This window comes from Mercurialis annua, linkage group LG5, assembly GCF_937616625.2.
Source record: "Mercurialis annua linkage group LG5, ddMerAnnu1.2, whole genome shotgun sequence".
Lineage (NCBI taxonomy): Eukaryota > Viridiplantae > Streptophyta > Magnoliopsida > Malpighiales > Euphorbiaceae > Mercurialis > Mercurialis annua.
The window spans coordinates 12,447,791-12,473,956 of NC_065574.1; the positions used below are offsets into that span (position 1 = coordinate 12,447,791).

The window sequence follows — 26,166 nt, forward strand, 5'->3', positions numbered from 1 at the left end:
AACAACAAGTTGGGTATCTGAAGCAATAATTAAGTTATCAGTGCCTGTCCTACTCCTTCTTGAGACGGATTGACAACATCATTGATATATATGAAGATTACTAGAGGACCGTTCAAACTTTATGCTCTGCTAGATTCATAATGTTTCTAACTGTCATACCAGTTCTCTTCTAAACAACCATGGCACAGTGTTTCCAAATTTGCCAGCAAATCATAGCCGTTAAGCTATTATGGTCCATAGAATTGGTTGCAAGAAAATGCACTAAAAGATTTGTAAAGCTAGAATAACCACTTGCTCCATTAATTAACGGAAAGGGGGGATGTAACATACTTGCCGATATCAGTCCACTTCAGTCTGTGAAAATTGGATTTTGCCAAGTAGAGGGATCCGAACGTGAACAAGTTTGGACTAGAGGTTTTTTGAATAACAATATTATAATTCAGGGGTTTCGAGATGAATTTTGCGTCAATTTTACAAGTCCTAACAATTATATCTTATAAACAAATAAAAAAATAAAGAGTTTAATCAATAAAAATAAGATAATATTATTTTACTTTTATGATGAATTAGTCCATATTCTGAGTTTTTTCAAAATAACAAAAATATTTTAATCATATTATACCAAAATTTATAAAATTAAATATGTTTTTTTATTAATTTTTTTAATTACAAACTAATTTATAGAAAAGATTAAATAAAAAATATATTTTATTTTTATCAATTATATCCTTTATGATTTTTATTTATTGTTTGGATATAATTCTCAAGACTTACAAAATTGATAAATCACATTGTTGAAATTATTTTTTTCAGAATATTTGTGTTAATTGAATGATTATTTTTAATAGATAAAATCATTTATCAAAATTTTATAATTAAAAATTAAATTGAATATTTAATTTACCTTAATTTAATTTAAAAATTAAATACGGTTCATTTTTACACGCCATTAAATATTTTTATATGAGATAGTAAATGGTATTTATTAATTAAGCATCACAAAATAAAAAAACAAAATACATGAGCATTCTGCCATACGAAGGGGCTAGTGAATAAGTTGTTCTAATAAAGTCTTAACTGAAATTTGTAGTTATCAAATAATATTAGACAAAAATAATATTTCTTTAAAATAATCAACAAAGTAGTCATTTTAGCTTAATATCGTATAAATCAAGTACCCATAACTCAATTTTAATTCTTGATCATCGACTTTTTGATGAGCTCGTCATGTCGGCACCTTTCTTTATCCTCGCAACCTCTTTCCCAATGATGAATAGGATTCAGGTGCCGACACCATTTGGCGTTGTGCATAGTACTACAAGCTCCATCACCCATAGCTCCATAGCCGATAGAAGGAACTTTATAATCCTTATTATTTCCAATAGAAGGTGGTCTTGCATGGTATCCCCTTCTTGGAAGCCTTGGCCATGCAAAACGACCCGTTGCATCTATTTTCTCCACCAAAAATATGTTCATTATTATCAATATCATGAAAAAGAATGAAGTAATACAGTTTGTCATGGTCGTCAGTGCTAATTAGAAGGAGATAATGAAAAAAAAAAGAGTTAATAGCATATATATATATACTGATATAGTTACTTGAATTAGATATTGTTGAGTCTAAGTTTATCTTTTTAGTTTTAACTACTAACACATTATGTTCCACTTATTTCTTATATGGTTATTCTGTTAATGGTGAGCCAAATAAAAAAAAGTATTCCTTATTCTTTCTTTTATTTTAATTTTTATATTTTATAATACAACATAAAAGACATTATGTAAAAATCTCATATATTTATATTCTATAAATAAGTGCAACTATCTTAAATTGTTTTTTAGTTTATTATTAATTTTTTTAATGTTATATTGTTGTTATTCAATCAAAACATTCCATTAGGAAAGGTCAAATTCACTTGTTAAAATCTTTTAGACAATCAGGCTTATCTTTTTATTGGAAATTTTAATGAATACTAGTGTTGCATTACGTGCTATGCACGTGGTTAGTAACGTAACTCGTCAATGAACATATTATTAAATTTATTATAATTATATCAATTTCTTTATTTATAATTAATATTAAATTAGTTAAAAAATTTGTAAAAGTAAATATAATATATTCGGTTATTAAATTTTTTTCCATACTGAATTTATTCTTCTTTTGGTTTTATAATAATCATAATTAAATAATTAGCTTAATTTTATTAGTAATATCTTTAAAAATAATAAGATAAAAATTTAAATAATATTATATTGACCAAATACAGTATTTTAGTTTGATAGTTCAATCAAACTAAAAGATAGGTATTCCTACTAATTTAGTTATTTTTTACATACTAAAAATTAAATTTGAGATAATTTAGCTACCTATTCTAATTAGGACTTGAATTACAATAGTGATTAATTAAATAACTAATTAGTTAATGACTATAAAACCTTTGTTTAGTAGTAAATTGAAAAGGATTATTCAGTAAATTTGCCTGCCCCCCCCCATCTGTGCTTTTATATATAGTACTAACGTTTCGCCACGTGCTACGCACGTGAGCGGTATTTATATGACCCGTTAAATATTTAATAGTAATTAAATTATTAAATGAAATAGTTTAGTATAAATTGTTGTTGTCAAATAATTGATTAATAGTTTAAATATTTATTGGCACTTTATAGTTTGAAAAATGTTTAATAAATTTATTTAGTGGAAATCTCTCTATTGCGTATTGAACTTATATAATAATTGTGCTGAGTATTTTTAGTTAAATTTAAAGTTAATTATATCTGTTAAACTTAAAATGGTTATCTTTAATTAGGAGTATACTTTATTATGAATATACAAATATCGGATAAATATGTATTCAAAAAATTGGTCTATATATGGCGGAACTTTTTCCTCACTTTAGTTTAGGTTAGTAATTGTAATGCCCCGCATTTTTGGAGAAATGTTTAATTGGATTAAACATATTATTTTAGCCAAAGGGAGCTAAAATAAGGAAATTTTCGTAAACAAGGCGGAGAATGGCGTTTTGACAAAAGATTAATTTTAATAAAGTTGGACTATATATTAGATGAAATTAATTGGATTAAAATTTTATCTCGTATTTGGATATCGAGATAAGCATATTGTTATTTAATGGAAAAATTGGAGAAATTCCCATTAAACAAAATAAATGATTTTTAAAGTGGATATTTAATATCCGCAAATTTTATTATTTGGATTATTTTAAGAGAATCCATAAATATTTGGAATATTATTTTTAGATAGGGATTTAAGCGCGATAAATAAATTATACGGCTAAATAATAAATTTAAGGAAAAAGGCGATAATTAATATTTTGGATTAAGAAAAGTAGTCCGTATAATTTATAATCGATGAGAGTTTGGATTTAGCCCGAGAAATTTATCGACGTGCTTAATTAATAAATTAATGAATAAATAAATTAATAGGAATTCTAAGTAACCAAAATAAATGGTGTAGAGCCAAATTATGATAGGCCTAATTAATACTACAATTTATAAGCCCAAAATTAATAATGAAATAAAATAAAAGCCAAGCCCAATCCATTCCCTTTTAGTGATATTAAAAACAAATGAGCAATATAATTCCTTAGCCACAAACCAAAGAAGTTTCCAGAGAAGGAAAAAAAGAAAGAAGCCTCATCTCTTCTTCTTCACCAAGAAGAAATATTTTCCTACACCATCCATTAAAGCTTGAGGTTTGGGAATTCAAGCTTCTATTGTTTATTATCTACCTCTAGCAACAATAAAATAAGGTTAGTAGTTTCAATTTATTAAGTTATTATGTTAAGTTGAAGATGTTAGGGATTATGGAGTTAGTAGAGATTAATTGAATTGAAATTTAATTTGTTGTTAGAGTGCTTAATTATGAATAACAACACTAAATTAGAAGGAATTAATGAAATTCATGTGAATTGGGTCAAATTGGTTTGAAATTAATGATTTTATATATTGCTGGAAATTTTTAATTGATGCTAAATTATGATTTTTGGAGAACCGGAGTTGGAGTCGGGCTGGGAGCGGAGAGTGGTGGCCGGAAAGAAGACCGGTCAGGCCATTCGGCCTGACCAGTCTGCTCAAGTTGAGCAGACTACGGTCTGCTCAACCAGAGCAGACTTCGGTCTGCTTTGCTGAGCAGACCCGTGTCTGCTCAGCTATGAGCAGACCAGCTGGTCTGCTCACTGGGCAGACCAGCTGGTCGCTCCCGGATCCGTACGCCGCCGTGAATTTTCTTTTATTGGGACATTTTTGAAAAAAAAAAATAAAAAATAAAAAAAAATAAAATTAAAATTAAGATTGATTTTTGAAATAAAATGGAAATCAGAAAATAGAATTGATAAAGTTAGATAAATAAATTTTTGAAGTTGATTTTTAAATGAGCAATAGATTAAGTTAAGTTCAAATACAAATGTTAAAATATAATGGAAATCAAACTTAAAGGCTAAACCTAGGATTAACTACGAACTTAATATACAATGTAAGAGAAATTAGTTTATTTTAATGAAAGTTGTATTATAGTAAATCAACAATTGCCCAAGTGTTAGGAAAATTTGAAAATTTAAAGTAGTAAATAAACGACTTGGTTAAATATTATCCGAATTGGCTAGTTAGACATTAAGAAGGAAAAAGTAAAAGAAATGGACTTAGAATAAATTCAAGCTTGAACGCTTGAACATAAACGCGAAGTTTTAAAAATAAAGTAGTTTACGAATTAAGACGTTAATTTAGTATTTATTTGTATTATAGATCGTACGGGTATTTGGATTGGAGAAATAGAGAATTTGGAGGGTTAAACAACGGGCTATTTTATTGTGCTTTATGAAATTTGGATTAAGCGATCGAGGTGAGTTCGCGATTTACTTTCGAGTATTATTATTTTTATTTATAAATAGATACATGTATTTGATTGAATGTTTTAATTTAAACCTATATATTTGTTTATAAAACTCATATTGATATTAATAGAGCTTTATTAAAATATTTTAAATAATAAGTTTATGACTTTTATTAACAGTTTATTTATGCTATAAACGAATAAAATATATTACACTTTATTAAAGGTCGCATAAATTGAGTTTGAAATATATTGAAAAATGTTTGATACTAGACTTTGATTTTTATAATGAATAATGCGATTTATAGTTGATGATGGCTAGATCGTGAGATCGCCTTTGAAATAGCATCGTTTATTTGAAAAGAGCATATATTATTTAGTTAACGTTCTTTGTTCTTTTAAGACCTTTAAGCATGTATATTAGTATAGAGAATTCGAGAATTTTATTATAGTACTTGTTATTTTAATAGCTTCGCTATATGTATGTTTATTATACGAGCTTATACATTGTTTGTCTTGCGGAATTATTATTTAAACCCAATAAGTGATCCGTGGGAAACGAGCTACCTATTGGGCGTCAATAGGCTGTGTGATCACCAGAATTGATACGAGTCTAGGCGTCTATGGTCAATATCTTGAAATGATTAATTATGAATATCGATCGATTAATGGATTAAGGAGGACAAAAAGAAAATTGATAGACACCAGGTAACTCGGTCGAACTATCTCGGGACCTGTGTCTAGTGGGTAACTCGGTCGAACTATCTCGGGACCCACAACTTGGGATTAAGTAGTGGCATAAGTAACTCGGTTGAATTATCTCGGGACTATGCCACGTGGTAGCGGGTAACTCGGTCGAACTATCTCGGGACCCGGCCACTCGGACGATATGATTCGAAAAACAATTATCGTTGATTATGTTCTATAGGTTCATAGCATTTGGGTTTAGGGTTTCAAACGGATCCGATATTGGAAACTACTAATTATATTTTATGTTTATTTATGTTTAATTTATCATTTATTATCGAAGTATGTTTAAATACAAGTTTATTGTTGAAATATTTAGAAAAGTATGTCTTATCGTTAATGCGACCTGATTTTTAAGTATAATACCGTTAGTAAATTGTGAACTCACTCAGCGTTGTCTGACCCCCCAACAGTGTTTTCTTTCAGGATTAATACTTGATGATGTGGTCGAGCTTCCATCCATTGTTCCGGAAGTCTCAATTATGAGGAGTCTTATTTTTATTAGAGCTGCAGTAGTCAAGATATTAGAGTTAGCTTGTAGCAAACAATTTACGTTTATTTTATGCCATGACATAATGATGTATTTTGAGAAAATGAATTATCCAGGAATTTAATATATGGTTAATTGGTATTTTATACAGAGTGGTTTGTGCGTTTTCACAGGTGTGGTTTATTAAGTTTACAGGCGTTATATTGCCGATTTTTCGAAAATGGTTTTATTAAGTATTATAACGATTTTGAAACGCGAAAAAGTTTTAGGTAAATTTAGGCTTGCTACGGGTTTCGGAACCAAAATTCCCATTCCCTAGCGCCGGTCACGGCCCTCGATTTCGGGTCGTGACAAATGTGGTATCAGAGCAGTTGGTCCAGGATACCACTGCTTGGATGCGTTTACCTAGGAAACTACTGCAGCATATAGGATTCGAGTCATGTCTTTGGCACGTTACCTTCTGTTTTCTGTCGTTTCAGCCTTCCTATTTAGGATGTAAGTCCGCGATTGCTGTGTGTGATTATGGGTGAACTAAGTAATTAGTATGTATGCGACTCGATGACTAGGCTTACATATGAAAAAGTATATGGTACAAGGATGCTATGATAAGCATACGATAGAAGCGTTAAAGGATGTTTGATAGAAAGGCATGGATTTAAAGGGGTAGAAGGACTTACAAAGTTACAGAGTTAAGGTCTGGAGAACTTACAAAGTTAAAGTTTTATGATTTAAAGGTAATTGTTTAAAACGGTTTTAAAAGCATAATTGTGCCTAGACCCGAGATAGAAATGCATTATTGCCACGACATGAATAGAACTGCATCACTACATACACATTAAATGGAAAGAATAATAAATGGATTCATACATTAGTAGGACATGCATCATGCTCATTTGGCCTAGACAAGAGGTAAGTTGTGGCAACTCTTTGGGGATGAGAGACGTCATCACCCTAGAGCACAATTATGCTAATCTTTAAAGGATTTAAATGTGATTTTTATAAAGGGTCATTTTCTCTAAATTGAAAAGATAATTGAATTATTTTTAAAGAGATTTGTTTTAAAACGTAAGTATACCTAGACCGGAAACTCTGTAACGAAGGTAAAATGCTCGAGATTAAGCTGCAAGCAACTCGCGAAGGCAAAACAAATGTGCATTAGAATACGAAATGAAGATTTACATTTTGACTATACAAGGTTTTCCGTAGTTCAACGAACTATAGTGGGAGTAGAATAGTAAGGCGTATCTGTATAGCGTTAAGCGATGAGTTAGGATTTTCTTATTTGTAAATGAGGTGTTTAGGATATCATGCTATAAGAAAATAGATATATAAAGGAAGGTAACCAAACCTAATAAACAAATTGTAAGATCAAGGTAGTAGATTTACAAGACGATCTCTACTAATTAAAGAAGCGAATTTTAAACGATATCGGGGAATCGCCAAGATTAGTAAACCTAAGGTATCTTTTAATGGAACCGTTGGATTGGTTTGACGTCGGAGCGTGGCATTCCTAAGAAGGTTACTTAGGAAGGAATTGTGGTGATCGTTAAACGGAGAGCCAAACGACTATGTTTATGAAAAGTATTACTAGAAGATTTATATGAATAGAAAGGACCAGGCTAGTGAATCATTTGAGGAAATATAATATGTATTGAGATTATCTATTGAAAATCCATATAAATACGAATGTTGTGAAGTATTTAGTTAAAGAGGTTAAGAGACGGGACATGGATATTATAGGGAGTAAGTTAAGAAGTTAAAAATTCTAAACAAGAAACCAAGGAACGTATATATGAAAATGTATGAGAAAGGTATTGAAAATATAAGATCACGAGACCTGAATCTGAATGACAAAGAATGAAAGTTATAGTCCAATAGCTATAAAATATTGTCGATGACTCTTAAAGGAGAACGAGAACACTGCAGGTGAAAGGTTAGCACATGTTTCATATCGCAGATGGTACTAAATATATAATTTGAGGATTTGTATATTAGGACCAACGAAGGAATCAAAGTAAACTTACGTTTAAAGTATATAACGTATTAAAGACGGAGGTAACCAGATAAGAACTCTGTGATGAGTATAAGACAGGAATAACTTAATGCAAGTAAGAACATAAACCATGATGATAGTTATGAAGAAGGAATTGAAGGAGATGAACTAAATTATAGAGTGAAGACACCGATAAGGATATCATGTATAAACATGTACATGATTGAAAGTAAAGAAGGCGGAAAACGTCAAGAAAGATGATGTCGAACTCTGATAAACTTTAAGTTTATACGATGTGAGAAGGAAATAGAGATTTATCGTGAGGTATATTAGAAAATAATCGTTGGAACAGGATGTGAGAAATGACTCATGACAGAATAATACGAGCTACTTATGAATTTTTTTAGAAACAATGAAGGCATATGAATAGAAAAAGCTACATGAAAGACGCAAAGGTATGCAAACCTAATGGAAAAGATTGAAGTAAGGAAACTTCACAAGTACTGCAGCTATATTGCAGGTTAGCTAAATCCTGTTTTCTAATAAATCTTATTTAAATATGTGCTCGGATCATTGAAGTAAGACGGAAATATGGTATATGAATTGCATAACTTTAAGGAAGGGACAAACCATAAAAATAGATGTAGAAGGTCGTAATAGAAGAAGAGGCATGGAGGAATGAGTAAGCATGTTAGTTGTTGGCGTTAAATTATTAATGAGTTTATAGTATAGGGTTCAGGCGTCCGCAGAATGGATGCAGACATTTGATAAAGAGATTTCGATGGATTATTCAATGGCAATGGAAGGTGAAGGTGAACGTAACTACGAACATTTCATACGGACTTTGATTATATATCAAGTGGGATAATCCAAAACTTATAACTACGTTTGGACTAGTAGTTACTTTCAATTAAGTTCAAAGAATTCAACTAAAGAAACTACATGTCAAATTAAGAAAAGTTTAGATGCCCGGGGTAGGTAGTTTGGACAAACTTTCCGACCTCTAACGCTTGACAAGGTCAATTTGAATCTAAAAGGAAATTGTAAAGAAAGTTACAGAGAGTGCATTTAAAGGAAGTAATAAACAATTGGACGATTTTAAGTGATTCATTTAATGGTTTAAGTTTACCATTAAATCATCAACATGTTTGGAATACATTAACCTTAATAAAAGTTATTATATCAAAATTTTAACAATTAGAGTACCGCGAATTCATTTATGATTGAAGTATTAGTTCGTTCGTGTTAGGAACGCAATTTTACACTGAAATTGGTTAAAGTTAAGGGAGTTTATTGGATTTAGAATGTGAAAGTAAAGAGCGTAACAAGTGTTTAAGATGGTTATTTTGGAGGTAATTTTGGACGTGTTCGTGAAAACTTTTTGTAATTACTCTTAATGCCTTGTGGAAGGAGTATGTCAGAAAGGATAACGACAAGCTCGGATTAATCCTGAAAAACAAGACCTGCCTTAGGCAAGCAGGCAAACATTTACCCTTAAGTAAGCCTATTAATTAAAGGTTAAGCACAATTCTAATGCTAATCTAGGGAAGCCACTTCGGGATCAATTTTCGATCCCAAGAAATGTTATTTTGGACCTAGGACCAAAATAAAAGTTGTAGGTAGTGTAGCATAGAATAAGTTTCAAGTGATAAATTAAAACTTGGATAAATTTTAGATGCTGGTTTTGTGGCCTGAAGCGGGCTAAAAACCTAAAGTTTACAAAATTAAGAAGAAGTGAATTTTAGTTAGTTTGGAAAACTAACTACGTAATACATGGATAACGTAATACAAAATAAGTATAAGTTAGAAAATCGTAAAATAAAATATCCTATGAGATTATGCCTTAAGGGGATGGCGGAAGTAGTGAGCACTACCAATATTAAAATAATTGGATGGTAAGCATTATAAGAAAATTCGAGGACGAATTTTTTTTAAGGGGGGAAGAATATAATGCCCCGCATTTTTGGAGAAATGTTTAATTGGATTAAACATATTATTTTAGCCAAAGGGAGCTAAAATAAGGAAATTTTCGTAAACAAGGCGGAGAATGGCGTTTTGACAAAGGATTAATTTTAATAAAGTTGGACTATATATTAGATGAAATTAATTGGATTAAAATTTTATCTCGTATTTGGATATCGAGATAAGCATATTGTTATTTAATGGAAAAATTGGAGAAATTCCCATTAAACAAAATAAATGATTTTTAAAGTGGATATTTAATATCCGCAAATTTTATTATTTGGATTATTTTAAGAGAATCCATAAATATTTGGAATATTATTTTTAGATAGGGATTTAAGCGCGATAAATAAATTATACGGCTAAATAATAAATTTAAGGAAAAAGGCGATAATTAATATTTTGGATTAAGAAAAGTAGTCCGTATAATTTATAATCGATGAGAGTTTGGATTTAGCCCGAGAAATTTATCGACGTGCTTAATTAATAAATTAATGAATAAATAAATTAATAGGAATTCTAAGTAACCAAAATAAATGGTGTAGAGCCAAATTATGATAGACCTAATTAATAGAGAAAAATTAATAAGTACCCTATATGACTATAATTAATTAGATTTTTACTGTTGACCAAAAAAAAGTTGATGACATACTTTTTAAGTTTTCAAATTGCACAAATAACTTTATGATATTTGAGGATTACTGTCAACTATAAAAAAGGAAGGAAGTTGTTATAAGAATTAAAATCTCCTATAAAATCTCAAAGCATAAATATATAGCAATTAATATTCAAGAATCTTTAATAATCCTTAATTATAGCAACTGATAATTTGAATTATATATGCCATAAACGGCAAAAGGGAAACAAAAAAAATAAAATGATTAAAAAAATGAAAACAACAAGCATTTGAGAAATAAAAAAAATCCAGCAAAACAAGAAATTCATCAACTCATCATAAACAATTAACAAATATGAATACATAATATAAATTCATTTCTTTGTAAAAAAAACTGATATACTAGTTTACATGTAGTTAACCATTAATAAATTAAATTTAATAAAAAATTATTAACATCATAAAATCATTTTTAGATAAATCTAACAATAATATATCCTAAAATTAACAGTACACCAAATTAGTTAACTGTCAGTTAACCAGTAGTCACTTGTTAGTTAACTTTAACTAATAAAAAAATAATTAACATTATGTATTCATGTTTTTAGATAACCAACACAAGCATAGTTAACTAATAGTTAACTGTTAGGAAACATATAATCACCCCGTAATTATTTTTAAAATTATTCAAATATAACAAAAAAACAAATGAACATCAAATTTCAATTATTTTAAAAATAATCATACGAATAAAAATAACTGTTAGTTAACTATTAGTCACATATTAGTTAACTGTAATTAAAAACAAGTAATTATCAATATATATTCATGTTTTATATAAAAAATCATACAAAGTTAGTTAACTATTAATTAACCATTAGAAAACATATATTTAACGTTAATTATTTTTACATCATTGCTAATATTCTAATTACAATAAAAAAAGACAACAACTGTCAACCACCGCGCCTTCGTTCATCGTTCGCCTATCTTCATCCCACTCCACCGACTGATTTCTTCGTTCAACTCAAACCGCTTTCGTTTATCGTTTTTTTCATCAGTTTGACAGAAAAAAACTGCAAATAAAAAAATAACAAAGACGATTCAAAACTTTAGAAATGCTTGCAGAATTAAAGTTTCTGTTATAAGTTAAGTAATAGTGTACTAATAGTGATCTAATGGTTAACTAACATGGATACTGACAGTAATTATTTTTAAAAAATGCATCAGTGACAACATTGAAGGTTGTTGTTTATTATAAGATCAAATGAATTTTAATTAAAGACGATGCGGAATTTTGAACTCTAAAAGCAATAACATAAAAGGAATTTTTAGAACAATTACCTTGATATAAACGGGCAGAGCAGCAATCGGTTTGTTCTTTTTCACGACATTGACAGTGAAATTCTCGAAATCACTGTCACTCCCTTCTTCTTCTACATGAACTTCAATATAAAAAAATAAAGACGATTCAAAAACTTTAAAAATGAATTGTAGAAGAAGAAAAATAACCCACCACCGCCACGACCTCCCGCCGACCGCCACGACCGGCATCATCTTTCTCTTCTTAGAAATTTCGTTGAGTTGGTTGGGCTCTAGCGGCGGCGGCTTTAAATGTGGTTGAGGTAGAAAAATGAAAGAAATGATAAATAAAAAGGACAAGTAAATTTAAATTCAAACAAAAATGGAAAAATATTTGGTTAATGAGAGAATAATTAAAGTCAGCAAGAATCTTGGAGAAATCTAAAAAAAAATAGGAAAGTGCTTGATGATTGTGGGTGTTACCAAATTAACAGATTTGTATGTTGTCAAATTCAAAAGTTTATTTGTGTAAAACATAAAGTTATAATTCAAAATTAAAAGTTTCCAACCGTATAAATCAAATTTAATTTTTGTCACAGTAAAAATCTAAATATTTTAACCCAAGACAGTACTTGAGCTAATTTTCTCTAATTAATACTACAATTTATAAGCCCAAAATTAATAATGAAATAAAATAAAAGCCAAGCCCAATCCATTCCCTTTTAGTGATATTAAAAACAAATGAGCAATATAATTCCTTAGCCACAAACCAAAGAAGTTTCCAGAGAAGGAAAAAAAGAAAGAAGCCTCATCTCTTCTTCTTCACCAAGAAGAAATATTTTCCTACACCATCCATTAAAGCTTGAGGTTTGGGAATTCAAGCTTCTATTGTTTATTATCTACCTCTAGCAACAATAAAATAAGGTTAGTAGTTTCAATTTATTAAGTTATTATGTTAAGTTGAAGATGTTAGGGATTATGGAGTTAGTAGAGATTAATTGAATTGAAATTTAATTTGTTGTTAGAGTGCTTAATTATGAATAACAACACTAAATTAGAAGGAATTAATGAAATTCATGTGAATTGGGTCAAATTGGTTTGAAATTAATGATTTTATATATTGCTGGAAATTTTTAATTGATGCTAAATTATGATTTTTGGAGAACCGGAGTTGGAGTCGGGCTGGGAGCGGAGAGTGGTGGCCGGAAAGAAGACCGGTCAGGCCATTCGGCCTGACCAGTCTGCTCAAGTTGAGCAGACTACGGTCTGCTCAACCAGAGCAGACTTCGGTCTGCTTTGCTGAGCAGACCCGTGTCTGCTCAGCTATGAGCAGACCAGCTGGTCTGCTCACTGGGCAGACCAGCTGGTCGCTCCCGGATCCGTACGCCGCCGTGAATTTTCTTTTATTGGGACATTTTTGAAAAAAAAAAAATAAAAAATAAAAAATAATAAAATTAAAATTAAGATTGATTTTTGAAATAAAATGGAAATCAGAAAATAGAATTGATAAAGTTAGATAAATAAATTTTTGAAGTTGATTTTTAAATGAGCAATAGATTAAGTTAAGTTCAAATACAAATGTTAAAATATAATGGAAATCAAACTTAAAGGCTAAACCTAGGATTAACTACGAACTTAATATACAATGTAAGAGAAATTAGTTTATTTTAATGAAAGTTGTATTATAGTAAATCAACAATTGCCCAAGTGTTAAGAAAATTTGAAAATTTAAAGTAGTAAATAAACGACTTGGTTAAATATTATCCGAATTGGCTAGTTAGACATTAAGAAGGAAAAAGTAAAAGAAATGGACTTAGAATAAATTCAAGCTTGAACGCTTGAATATAAACGCGAAGTTTTAAAAATAAAGTAGTTTACGAATTAAGACGTTAATTTAGTATTTATTTGTATTATAGATCGTACGGGTATTTGGATTGGAGAAATAGAGAATTTGGAGGGTTAAACAACGGGCTATTTTATTGTGCTTTATGAAATTTGGATTAAGCGATCGAGGTGAGTTCGCGATTTACTTTCGAGTATTATTATTTTTATTTATAAATAGATACATGTATTTGATTGAATGTTTTAATTTAAACCTATATATTTGTTTATAAAACTCATATTGATATTAATAGAGCTTTATTAAAATATTTTAAATAATAAGTTTATGACTTTTATTAACAGTTTATTTATGCTATAAACGAATAAAATATATTACACTTTATTAAAGGTCGCATAAATTGAGTTTGAAATATATTGAAAAATGTTTGATACTAGACTTTGATTTTTATAATGAATAATGCGATTTATAGTTGATGATGGCTAGATCGTGAGATCGCCTTTGAAATAGCATCGTTTATTTGAAAAGAGCATATATTATTTAGTTAACGTTCTTTGTTCTTTTAAGACCTTTAAGCATGTATATTAGTATAGAGAATTCGAGAATTTTATTATAGTACTTGTTATTTTAATAGCTTCGCTATATGTATGTTTATTATACGAGCTTATACATTGTTTGTCTTGCGGAATTATTATTTAAACCCAATAAGTGATCCGTGGGAAACGAGCTACCTATTGGGCGTCAATAGGCTGTGTGATCACCAGAATTGATACGAGTCTAGGCGTCTATGGTCAATATCTTGAAATGATTAATTATGAATATCGATCGATTAATGGATTAAGGAGGACAAAAAGAAAATTGATAGACACCAGGTAACTCGGTCGAACTATCTCGGGACCTGTGTCTAGTGGGTAACTCGGTCGAACTATCTCGGGACCCACAACTTGGGATTAAGTAGTGGCATAAGTAACTCGGTTGAATTATCTCGGGACTATGCCACGTGGTAGCGGGTAACTCGGTCGAACTATCTCGGGACCCGGCCACTCGGACGATATGATTCGAAAAACAATTATCGTTGATTATGTTCTATAGGTTCATAGCATTTGGGTTTAGGGTTTCAAACGGATCCGATATTGGAAACTACTAATTATATTTTATGTTTATTTATGTTTAATTTATCATTTATTATCGAAGTATGTTTAAATACAAGTTTATTGTTGAAATATTTAGAAAAGTATGTCTTATCGTTAATGCGACCTGATTTTTAAGTATAATACCGTTAGTAAATTGTGAACTCACTCAGCGTTGTCTGACCCCCCAACAGTGTTTTCTTTCAGGATTAATACTTGATGATGTGGTCGAGCTTCCATCCATTGTTCCGGAAGTCTCAATTATGGGGAGTCTTATTTTTCTTAGAGCTGCAGTAGTCAAGATATTAGAGTTAGCTTGTAGCAAACAATTTACGTTTATTTTATGCCATGACATAATGATGTATTTTGAGAAAATGAATTATCCAGGAATTTAATATATGGTTAATTGGTATTTTATACAGAGTGGTTTGTGCGTTTTCACAGGTGTGGTTTATTAAGTTTACAGGCGTTATATTGCCGATTTTTCGAAAATGGTTTTATTAAGTATTATAACGATTTTGAAACGCGAAAAAGTTTTAGGTAAATTTAGGCTTGCTACGGGTTTCGGAACCAAAATTCCCATTCCCTAGCGCCGGTCACGGCCCTCGATTTCGGGTCGTGACAAGTAATAGCTCTGTGTTCAAATACTATTCCGGCTAGAATATAATGACTTGAATTTCTCAATATAAAAATCTTCTACTTAAATTAGTTTAAAAGTTAACACTAACTCAAAGTTAATCATTTATAACACACTATATAACTAAAATACTAAATTTTTTATATGGATAAATTATAAAAAATTATAAAAAATGGAGACTTTTGTTGATATATATATATATATATATATATATATATATATATATATATATGAAAAACTAATAAATCGAGTAAAGAAATATTTATAAAATAATGAGAAAATTACAGGAATGGGCTAATACCGGGCCTTTTTTACATTTTTGCTAAGGCTGCTCAATTCTTTCAGCTGTGCTAACTTTTTCTTTACATTTAATGTCATTAAACGGTAAAATATTACATTTCATACGTGATTTGATCCTAGCCTCACTGTATTTCTTTTTTCTTAGAATTCTCACCATTTTTCTTCTCTCTTTCACTGCTCCCACCATTTTTCTCTGTAAATATTTAACAATTCCATTTATCTTCTCTCTTTCACTGCTCTCACCATTTTTCTCTGCACCATTTTTCTCTGAAAATTATAGGAATGGGCGACAGGGTTTTCTACGTTGCGGCTGAAACTGGGTCGCCACTCGACCTTTAGGCCGACGATGGTGGGTTGGTTTGGGGGTTGAGTTGGTGGGTTTTGTTGAGCCATTGGTGGACGTGGGATGGGGAGTAAGTTAGGAGAGTGTAGATCTGGTCGGTGAAGAAGGTAATATTTAACTCCGCAGCTAGTCCCCCGTCAGCCGGTGAAAATAGAGATTTTGAGGACAACCTTCCCGGAAAAAATAGACTTGGAGATAAAGCGTTCGAAATCGGCTTTGTTGAGGTGGAATGTGGCGGCAAGAGGGTGGGGGTGGCCATGGGGGAAGTTGCTGGTCTCCGGAGGAATGTAAGGGGACGACGGCTGTCTGAAGAGGGAAATTTTTGAGTTTAATTTTGCAAAAATAAGGAGAAGAAGACGGATGAACCACAGAACGGGTAATATTAGTAGCTAAAGGAAGTTTGAGCGCCAGATTGCCTACAGTGAGGCGAATGAAAGGGCAGGGATCCATATTTAATACTTATCGTCTGCCCTTACGCTAAGGTATTTTGAAATGTGAGGGAATGAGTGATTAATATTTAATAGTAAAGGTTGTGAAAGTTAAAGAGGGGAAGAGGAGACAAAAATAGAAAGAAGGAGAAGATTTGGGGATATGTGCAGGAGAAGAATGGGGGAAGAAAGGGTGTGCAATGCGCATAAGTAATGGCAGCATTATTAGTGGTACCATAAGGTTTGCTGTTCATCTGCTACATTTAAATAAATAGAATTTTTATTTTCTACACGTTTGCTAATATTTTTGGGCAGATTTTGAATGCGGAGGATGAATTGAAGAGAAGGAACAGTGTAAGGAATGGAGTCAGTGTCACCTCCAATTCAAGTTGAAATTAATGATTTTTGACTGATGAGAGCAAATAAGTTTGGATATATAGCTAATATCTCTATGAGGTGTATAAATTTTGTCTAAATTGTTTTGAAATTTATTATGTATAATGCAAATAATTCTATATTTATTTATGTAAGATTTAATATTTAAAATTTTACTATCTTTTTATGTTAATTTTGTCTATTTTAATTAATAATATGTCATGTATTATTTATGTATTTGAGATGTATTGTGTATTTATAATATTTAAAAGATGTATCGTTTTTTATTTTTCGTGCATTATATGATAACTGTTATAATATTGTTTGCTAACATCTCTCATTTGTTTTTTACTTGTAATTTCAAAATTTCAACAATGTCTTTAGCGAGAAGTTTAGTATACCGTTATATATCTTGGATCCATATCAGATACATATGTTATACATATCAAATACATATTGGATATATATCAAATACGACATTATATTGTTATTGGTTCATCTTTTTTATTTATATATTATGTATATACATATTGGATACATCTTTGATTCATTATAAATACATCACCTAATTTTTTTTATGTTAAATGGCAATGCATTTTTTTAAAAAAAATATGATAATGAAAAAGTGATGTATTATTTATGTATCCATATGTATCATCTATTTATATTATTTAATAGATGTATTTTTTATATTTTTTTATACATTATGTGATATAAATAGTATATTATTATTTGCTAACATCTATTATATGCTTTTCTTATTTGTAGTTTATGGTTTTAACAGTGTCTTTAGTGAGAAGTTTAGTATATAGTTTTTTTTAGAAAATGTAATTAAGTTGTCTCTAAGATGTATAGAAAATGTATTTAAGTTGCCTTTGATACATTATTGATTCATCTCTGATACATCGTGGGATAAAGATGTGGAGGAGGAAATTAGAACTTTCAAGAGGTCTAGTGTTCAGGTGTTGCCAGCCAGAAGAATTGTGAAAATTCTTTGCAACCAAAACTCATCAACCTCGTCATTCAATCCATTTGCTGGAAGTGTATAATTCGATAGAGTTTAATTCAATTTTTTTGTTTTATAAAAATGACGGTATATTTATTTAGAAAATATGATAGCATTGCAAATGAGAAAGAAATGTATTATTTATGTATTTAAGATTTATCATGTCTAAGATATAGTTTTTCAATAAATTCCATTAATAGTATGTGACTGTGTTCGAGATACATCTTGAATACATATCAGATACATATGTTATACATATCAAATGCATGTTAGAAACAGCTCAAATACAATGTACCACCGATACATTGTAGATACATTACAGATACATCACACATACATCAATAATACATTACCGATACATTGTTGATATATTGTAGATACATCGATCGATTTTTAAACTAGTGAATCATTATAATTGTAAAGTAACTGTTGGTATATGGTTTACAATAATTGAAAATATAAGGAAATGCTTATCTGAGCGATAGTTATAACTTTTTAGCATCACTTTTTTCTCGGCCATTTTATGAATTTAAAAACTAAGTTTATTCAGTCACACCTTGAAAAAATGAGATGTATATATGACGTATCTGAAATGTATCTTGGATGTATTTGAGTTTTTCTATTTAATATATAAATTATATATAACAAAAAACAGTTCAAATGTATACATTTTAAATATATATTAATTAATTAAATGGATTCCTTTTCGGGAGCGATTCATCCTTCCCGAACGCAGCATACAATTCTTCGTTGTACTGCGCTCTCCAAGTGTATTTGACATGTTTCTTATTTGTATTTGTTAGATAAATCTCTAATATTTAATTTATATATATATATATATATATATATATATATATATGGAGCACATATTTTTTTAATATGATATATGTTATAAATACATTTCAGATACATGTCATATATTTTGATAGATATATCGGAAACAATAATACTTAAAATATGTTAGAAATATCTTGTACATACATACAAGATACACATAATTTTTAAATGTTAGGCAACTGAGCTAAAAAAATGCAACCAAATTACAAAGATGTTTATATCGAGTAACAAATTAAAATGTTATTGATGCGTAAATTTTAATTAAAATATATCATACATGTAGCTTTAATTTAAATATGTTATACATACACATTAAAGACACATTATTAATACATATATATGAGAGTGTGTGTATGAATATATATATATATTCATAATTAATAAAAGAACAAGGCACGCATCAAACATGTAGGAAGAACATTTTTTATGAATACTCTTTTTGTATCATAATTTATGTAATGCGTGAATTTTAATTAAAATATGTGATTCATATATCTTTTAATTTAAAATATATTATACATACACCTTCGAGACACATAAATAATACATATTAATAATATATTTATTTTTTTATTTTTTTATTTTTGTTAAAGAAAAATGAAAAAATAATAATCAAATATGTCCTTGATACATATCTGATACATAACAGATACATAAATGATACATGTTTGAATAGTTTTGACAAACTGACGCGTGATTGGTGCACAGCTCTGATGCGCGTGGCAGACACATGTCAGACGCGTTTCTGACGCGTTTTTGACCTATTCTGACGCGTTTTTGACTTTTTTTGACTTGTTTTGTGTGTGACATGTGTTGCATCCTCATTGGAAAGGTATTAAATGTAAAGTTTCAGCTTTTTGAGGTGCTCATGTAATATTTCAACAAACTTAGCATTTTTGTTATTTTCTTTCATTTTTTGAATATTTTTGTTATCTTCTCTAAAATAATTGTAAATGAATAAAAAAATTACCTAAAAGAAAAGACATCATAAATCGAATTTTAATAGCCATTACTCAGAACCATAACAAGCTCTTAATTGTTGTTCTAGCTGAATTGATTCAAAAAAATTCAACGGTCTTTGATTATAATTTTGCTCGATTTTTGTTTAACTCTTCCGGGTCAACAATTTTTACAGACTTCAAACTACACATTATTAAATCAAACAGAATTTTAAAAATTGCTGCCGAATGTAGCAACCGGAACTGCCCTCACAAATATAAACCAGAAGCTTTCAAAAGCAAGGCTCATATAAACACCAAGAAGGACCATGACTTTTACCCTAGGTTGACCTCCTTCGGTTATTCACCAATAAATAAGCTAAATAAGCTATTATTTATTTGTCTTTCTCTCGGTATTGACATGTTTACAACAAAAACTATTACCTAAATTCTTCAAAATTTATATATGAGTTAAATTCTAACTTATTGACTATGTTTTTCAGTAGTAATTAAACTCTTCAATTAAATTATTATAGTATCTTATTATTTATTTTATTTTATTTAATATTAGTTATACCTTTAATGAAACCTAATATCGTAATTTTACCTGTCCCCCCTCCCCCCCTTTCCCACATATAAGATTGTTACTAGCGTTTCGCCACGTGCTACGCACATGAGCGATATTTATATGACCCGTTGTATATATTGTATATTTATTGCAATGACTAAATGAAATATTTTAGTTTTATTAATTATTATAATTTTTTATTTAAATGAAAAAATACATTACATAAATACTATTTGTGTGACCCGTTATATATATATAATATTAATTATTTTTAAATAATTTTTGTTTAAGTTGAAATTATTTTTCAATTTTTTTCGTAATAGATAAGTATATTGTTCACATCTTTTAGTAAAATTAAACTCCTATCGAACTTACGTTCTCTTATCGAAAGTAAATACCATAATTTTTAATATTATTTCCCCCTTTGCATATTTTTTGCTACGTTCTATGCACTTAATTTTTATTTATTTGACCCGTTATTGACAATTATTTATTATTTTTAAATATGATTAGTCTTCATTAAAATTTGTATATGAAATTTATTTATATAATAATTAAAGAAATTTTATATAAATTAACTTTTTAAAGGCTAATATTATAAGTGGTCGCGTGCTACATACATGAGTGACTTTTATATGATATGTAATATATATTTAATATTATTAAATTATCAAATATTTAATATTTAATGAAAAAAAAGAAAATTTGAATTATTAATTATGTATGTCTAAGATATGATTTTCTTATTTATATATTTGCAAAGTAATATTTTATTGAACTTAATGAATTTTCAATTAACATTTTGATTATATTTATACTTTTTGTGAAATTGAATTTTTATTTTTATTTTTATATAACTTAAATTATATGCATAAATAAATTGTGTAATGATGAAAAATTACCCTCTATACCTCATTTTTTAAATTTTTAATGAAGATACTCCTTTTATCTCTAATCTATCAATGAATTACCAATAACCTACTAATAAACTATTAGAATTTTTAAAATTTCAAAAAATAAAATATTTTAAAAATACCCTATACTAATTGAGAGTTTAAATTTAATAATGAATATATTTGTATAATTAAGCTTATCCAAATTCATGAAGTTGGCATCAGTGGAATTTTATAAACATATATAGAGTTTAGTGTTTTTAGTCCTATGAAATATAAGGAAAACTCAACAATAATCCGAAATCAAACCGCATAAAATTTATAAAGAGTTTATTGGCATCATCGTCATCCACTCAATTTGATCACAAGAAAAGCATTTGTTCTATTTGAGTTTTACTTAACTATCTATAAAGTTTGACTTTTTTGTTTTCAAAATTAGATTTTTAGTTTTTTTTTTTTGAAAAGAGATTTTTAGTTAACCATAAACTTTTACTTAACTACTACAAATTAGAATTTTACTTAGCTTTCTACTGTGTAATATACGGTAATTAAATCACTTTTAGTAATAGTGTGTAGTTTGAATTAGATTTGTATTCAACTTATTTTGTAAATATTTTAATTATTGAAGGTTAATTTTATAATTTTGCCTCTCCCCCCCTTCTTACATATAAGATAGTTATAGATAGTTATAGATAGATAGATAGAAAGATAGATGTAAACTAAGATGAGAAACTTGGTGGTCTCCCATTTATTGCTGATCAGCATGTAATCTTTATGGAATTTATAAATTATCTTTCCATGTATGATCTGAATTTTCTGGTTCGGCTTATACTTGGTGTAATAGACGTAGCTTTCCTTATATGATCCAAGAACAATTTGATAGATGTATGGCAAATATAAACTAGTTAAATGAGTTTAAATTTGCTAATGTTTTGCAATTGGATGATATTGGATCTGACCATCGTGCTCTTCTTCTCAACTGTGGCAATCGAATTAAGAAACCTTCATCCAAGTTTTTCTTCGATAAGAGGTGGGTGTTTAATGACCAAATCAATAACATTATTCTATCACACTGAATGAAGCCTGTTAATAATTCTTTAATTTATCAAGTCTTTACAAAGTTGAAATCTTGCAGACCTGGTATTGTTAAATGGCAAATAGATAATAAGGATGCTAATAATGCTCATTGCCAACTATATCAATGCAGCAAAAAATCAACCTTATCAGCTTATAGATTGTGATGAGATTCGAAGATTGGAATTTGAGCTGTGTTTAGTAAGAACTCAAGAGGAAAAATATTGGCAGCAAAAGTCTAGACAAGTTTGGCTTCAACATGGGGATAATAATAACAATATAAAATATTTTCATGCTTCTACCAAGCACTGACAACGAAGGAGTAATATTTCAGGTATTTTAGATTCTCAAAATGTATGGCAGATCAATCTTTCTTTTATTGCAAATATTATTGTCAATCATTTTGAGGAACAATACAATACATCCAACCCTAATCCTTTATCTGAGGAATTTTCTAATTTTCCTATGCTTTTTACAAATGACTTGAACCCGTGCCTTAGTAAGCATGTTACCTCCCAGAAAATTAGAGATGATGTGTTTTCTGTTAACCCTTCAAAAGCACCGGGCAGTGACGATTTTACAGCTCATTTTCCCAACATTATTGAAATATAATCGACAAAGATATCATCTCTTCAGTTAAACTTTTTCTTAGGGGTGGGTGGTCATATGCTTAGGATTTTAATCATACTATTATATCTCTTATTTCTAAGATTTAAAATCCTCAAAAGGTAGCTGATTTTAGACCTATTAGTTTATGTTCAGTCTATTATAAAATCATTTAAAAAATTCTTACTTCTAGACTTCAACATATCATTCCTAGTGTTCTTTCTCAAACATAAAATGCTTTCACCAATAGCCGTTCAATTTCAGATAGTATCCTTTTGGTTCATGAGATTATGCACTATCTTAAGACAAAAACATCTAGCAATACTCACTATATGGCTCTTAAGCTTGATGTTAGTAAAGATTATGATAGATTAAAATGGTCGTACATTGAGGCAATTCTTAACAATTGGGGCTTCAACTCACAGTTTATTTTTTGGATTATGGAATGCATAACTACAGTAATATCTTTCTCCATCAAAATTAATGGTGCTAATCATGGATATTTTAACCTTTCTAAAGGTCTTCGTCAAGGTGACCCTTTACCACCTTTATTATATGTGTTATGTTCGGAAGGGTTAACTCGTATTATTCAAATGGCAGCACAAACAAATAGTTTATGGGGAGTAAATATTAATCAATTTTGTCCAAGAATTACGCATTTACTTTTTGCTAATGATACCACAATCTTTTCTAAAGCTAATCTACCAGCTATTTGTTCAATTCAAGATTGCCTTCATTCATATGGTCTGATGAGTGGTCAACACATAAATTTTAGCAAATCGGTAGTCTTTTATAGTAGGGATGTGGATGAGTATCAACGACAACTATTTTCAGATTTCTTGGGTATTTTACAACATACTCCTTAGGGAAAGTATTTAGGGCTTCCTTTTCAATTCTCGTGATCTAAGAATGTAACTTTTTCGGGTATTATTTTTCAAATTGCTTCCAAACTTCATGGTTGGAAACAAGCCCTTTTTTCTTATACTGGAAAGAAAATTATGGTTAAAGACATAGCCACAGCTATCCTTATCTATGTCATGATGTGTATATCATTCCAAAGTCTTTGTGTCATATGATCACTAAAATTATTATGCAGTTTTGGTGGGGTTAACAAAAGGATGAACGGAAATTATGTTGGATCTCTTGGGCTAAAATGTGTTGTAGTAAGTTGAAAGGTTAATTAGAGTTTAAAGATTTAGAAGTTTTTAATCAAACTTTACTTGCGAAACAAGTCTAGCGTGTTTTGCAAAACCCTAATTCCTTATTTTACCAGGTTATTAAAGGCAAATATTTTAGATCCACTTTTTTTAGAGGCTACTTTAGGACAACGTCCTTCTTGGGGTTGGCGTAGTCTTTTTTAGGGTTATAATCTTCTAAAAAAGGGGATTCGTTGGAGAATATCTAATGGAAAATCAGTAAATTGCTTCTCAGATCCATGGATTCCTGGAGATTATCCTTTTTTACCAGTACCTTCTAATGAAGATTTACCGACTCGATTAGTAGAAGATTTTATTGACCCTATTTCGAGGAGATGGAATTAGTTGCTTCAATCTTATTTTCGTCAAGATGTCAATAAAATCCTTTTTATTCCTCTTTCATATTGGTCTTATAAGGATAAGCTACTACGGAAATTTCATCCTTTAGGGAATTATTCGGTCAAAACAGGCTATTATCTAGCCCTCCATAATCAATTCAGAGAATACAAATATTTGAGCTTTTTGCCTTCCACCTACTTTGTGGTTATGCTTATATATCCAAAAAAAAAATTAAATTTGAATAACCGAAATTAATCGAGAATAAAGAAAAATTTATAAATAAAAATAAAAATAATTTATAAATCTTGAGCGAATATTTTAAAGTTAATATCCGCTATATAATTTTAAGAAGCTATCATTAAAGTTTCTGAAAATTGGAGGTAGTTTAAATAATTAAGCGGGACTAAGAGGGACATAGGTTTTCTTTAAAAATTAAAATAAAATAAAGTATAAGTCTCATGTGAATAAAAATTATATGTTTATTCGATTTATATTTTATATGATTTTTGGGTAAAGTTAATGAAATTAGGAGTTAGTTTACGTAATTATTACGAACGAGTAATTAAGAATTTATTAAAGTGACTCGTAGGTCACCAAGGACTAGTTTGACTTTTAGCCAAACTATATAAAGATTTGATATGAAATGAAATGTTACAAAATGTCATTTTTCTTCCTTTTGTGAGCGAGAGCTACGACGAGGATTAATTAGGATTTCGAGTTTTCGTCCGATTTCTCTATTCTAACTCGAATTTCTTTGATAATTCGCTATTATACAAGGTAATAATCGTTAACTTAAATTCGTTTATCTATAAATTGGATTATATTTGAGTTTATAACGTTAACTGTATCGGTTTGATCGAGTTTGTATCGGTTTAACGTTTCGATTGCATATCTGGATTAGATTGAATGTCGTTTTAGTATTCGGAGCGGAATTCAGGTCGAGAAGTAGGTCGGGATAGTCAGGGGAACGTTCCCCCGTACCTGTGTGGACGCATAGTTCAGGATGTGGGGACCACAATCCCAATTGTGCGGACGCACTACGATATCGATTCTTCGGTACTTGGACTTTTCGTCCCCGTTTTGAGTTGTACACTCAATTTTAATTCTAAAGGAGTTCTAAACTTGAATTAGGACATTCAAAAGGTTAAAAAGAACATAGACATGTAAAGATAGTTGGTTTATTAAAACAATATGGCATTTTAATCAAGTTATGCATTAATCAAATCAATTAATGATAAGATGACTATAAGTTTATACCGAGAATAGTATTAGGGTTTTGAACAAGTCATTCTAAGTCAAGATTACTTTATATGTTATATTTCTTATTTCGTTTACAGAGTCTACTCTTTAGAGTTAGAATTCTTGTTTTGAAATTGTGCTTTAACAATTAAATTCTATCTAGATCCAACGGGCCAACGAGCTACCAGACCTACTGAGTAAAGAGTTTGTGGAGTTATCCAGTTTGTTTTTGGAGATAGCGCTTTCTGTGATTTTTCATTTTATTTGAGAATATTGATACTAAAATGTTTTATAATTGAAAAATGTTATTTAAATTGCATTGTATTTCGTCAATTTAAAACTGATATATATCCATTGAAACATTGCTTCCTATCGAGTGACAACAATAAACTTGGACTTAATATCACCTAACGAATTTCTATTCCACCTTTTTTCAATCACTATCAAATTATCAGGTCTTTTCG

General features: G+C 29.5%; 2 long non-coding RNA genes across 2 annotated transcripts; both read left to right on the forward strand.

Annotated features, from left to right (window-relative positions):
• Window positions 1-3,485: 3,485 nt before the first annotated feature.
• Window positions 3,486-6,301, forward strand: LOC130014656 (uncharacterized). The gene is made up of 3 exons (XR_007641042.2): window positions 3,486-3,764; window positions 4,756-4,852; window positions 6,004-6,301. It is a non-coding gene; the product is annotated as an uncharacterized LOC130014656 (long non-coding RNA).
• Window positions 6,302-12,648: 6,347 nt separating this feature from the next.
• On the forward strand, window positions 12,649-15,338 carry LOC126680049 (uncharacterized). Its single transcript, XR_007641039.2, has 3 exons — window positions 12,649-12,877; window positions 13,870-13,966; window positions 15,118-15,338. It is a non-coding gene; the product is annotated as an uncharacterized LOC126680049 (long non-coding RNA).
• The last annotated feature ends 10,828 nt before the right edge of the window (window positions 15,339-26,166 follow it).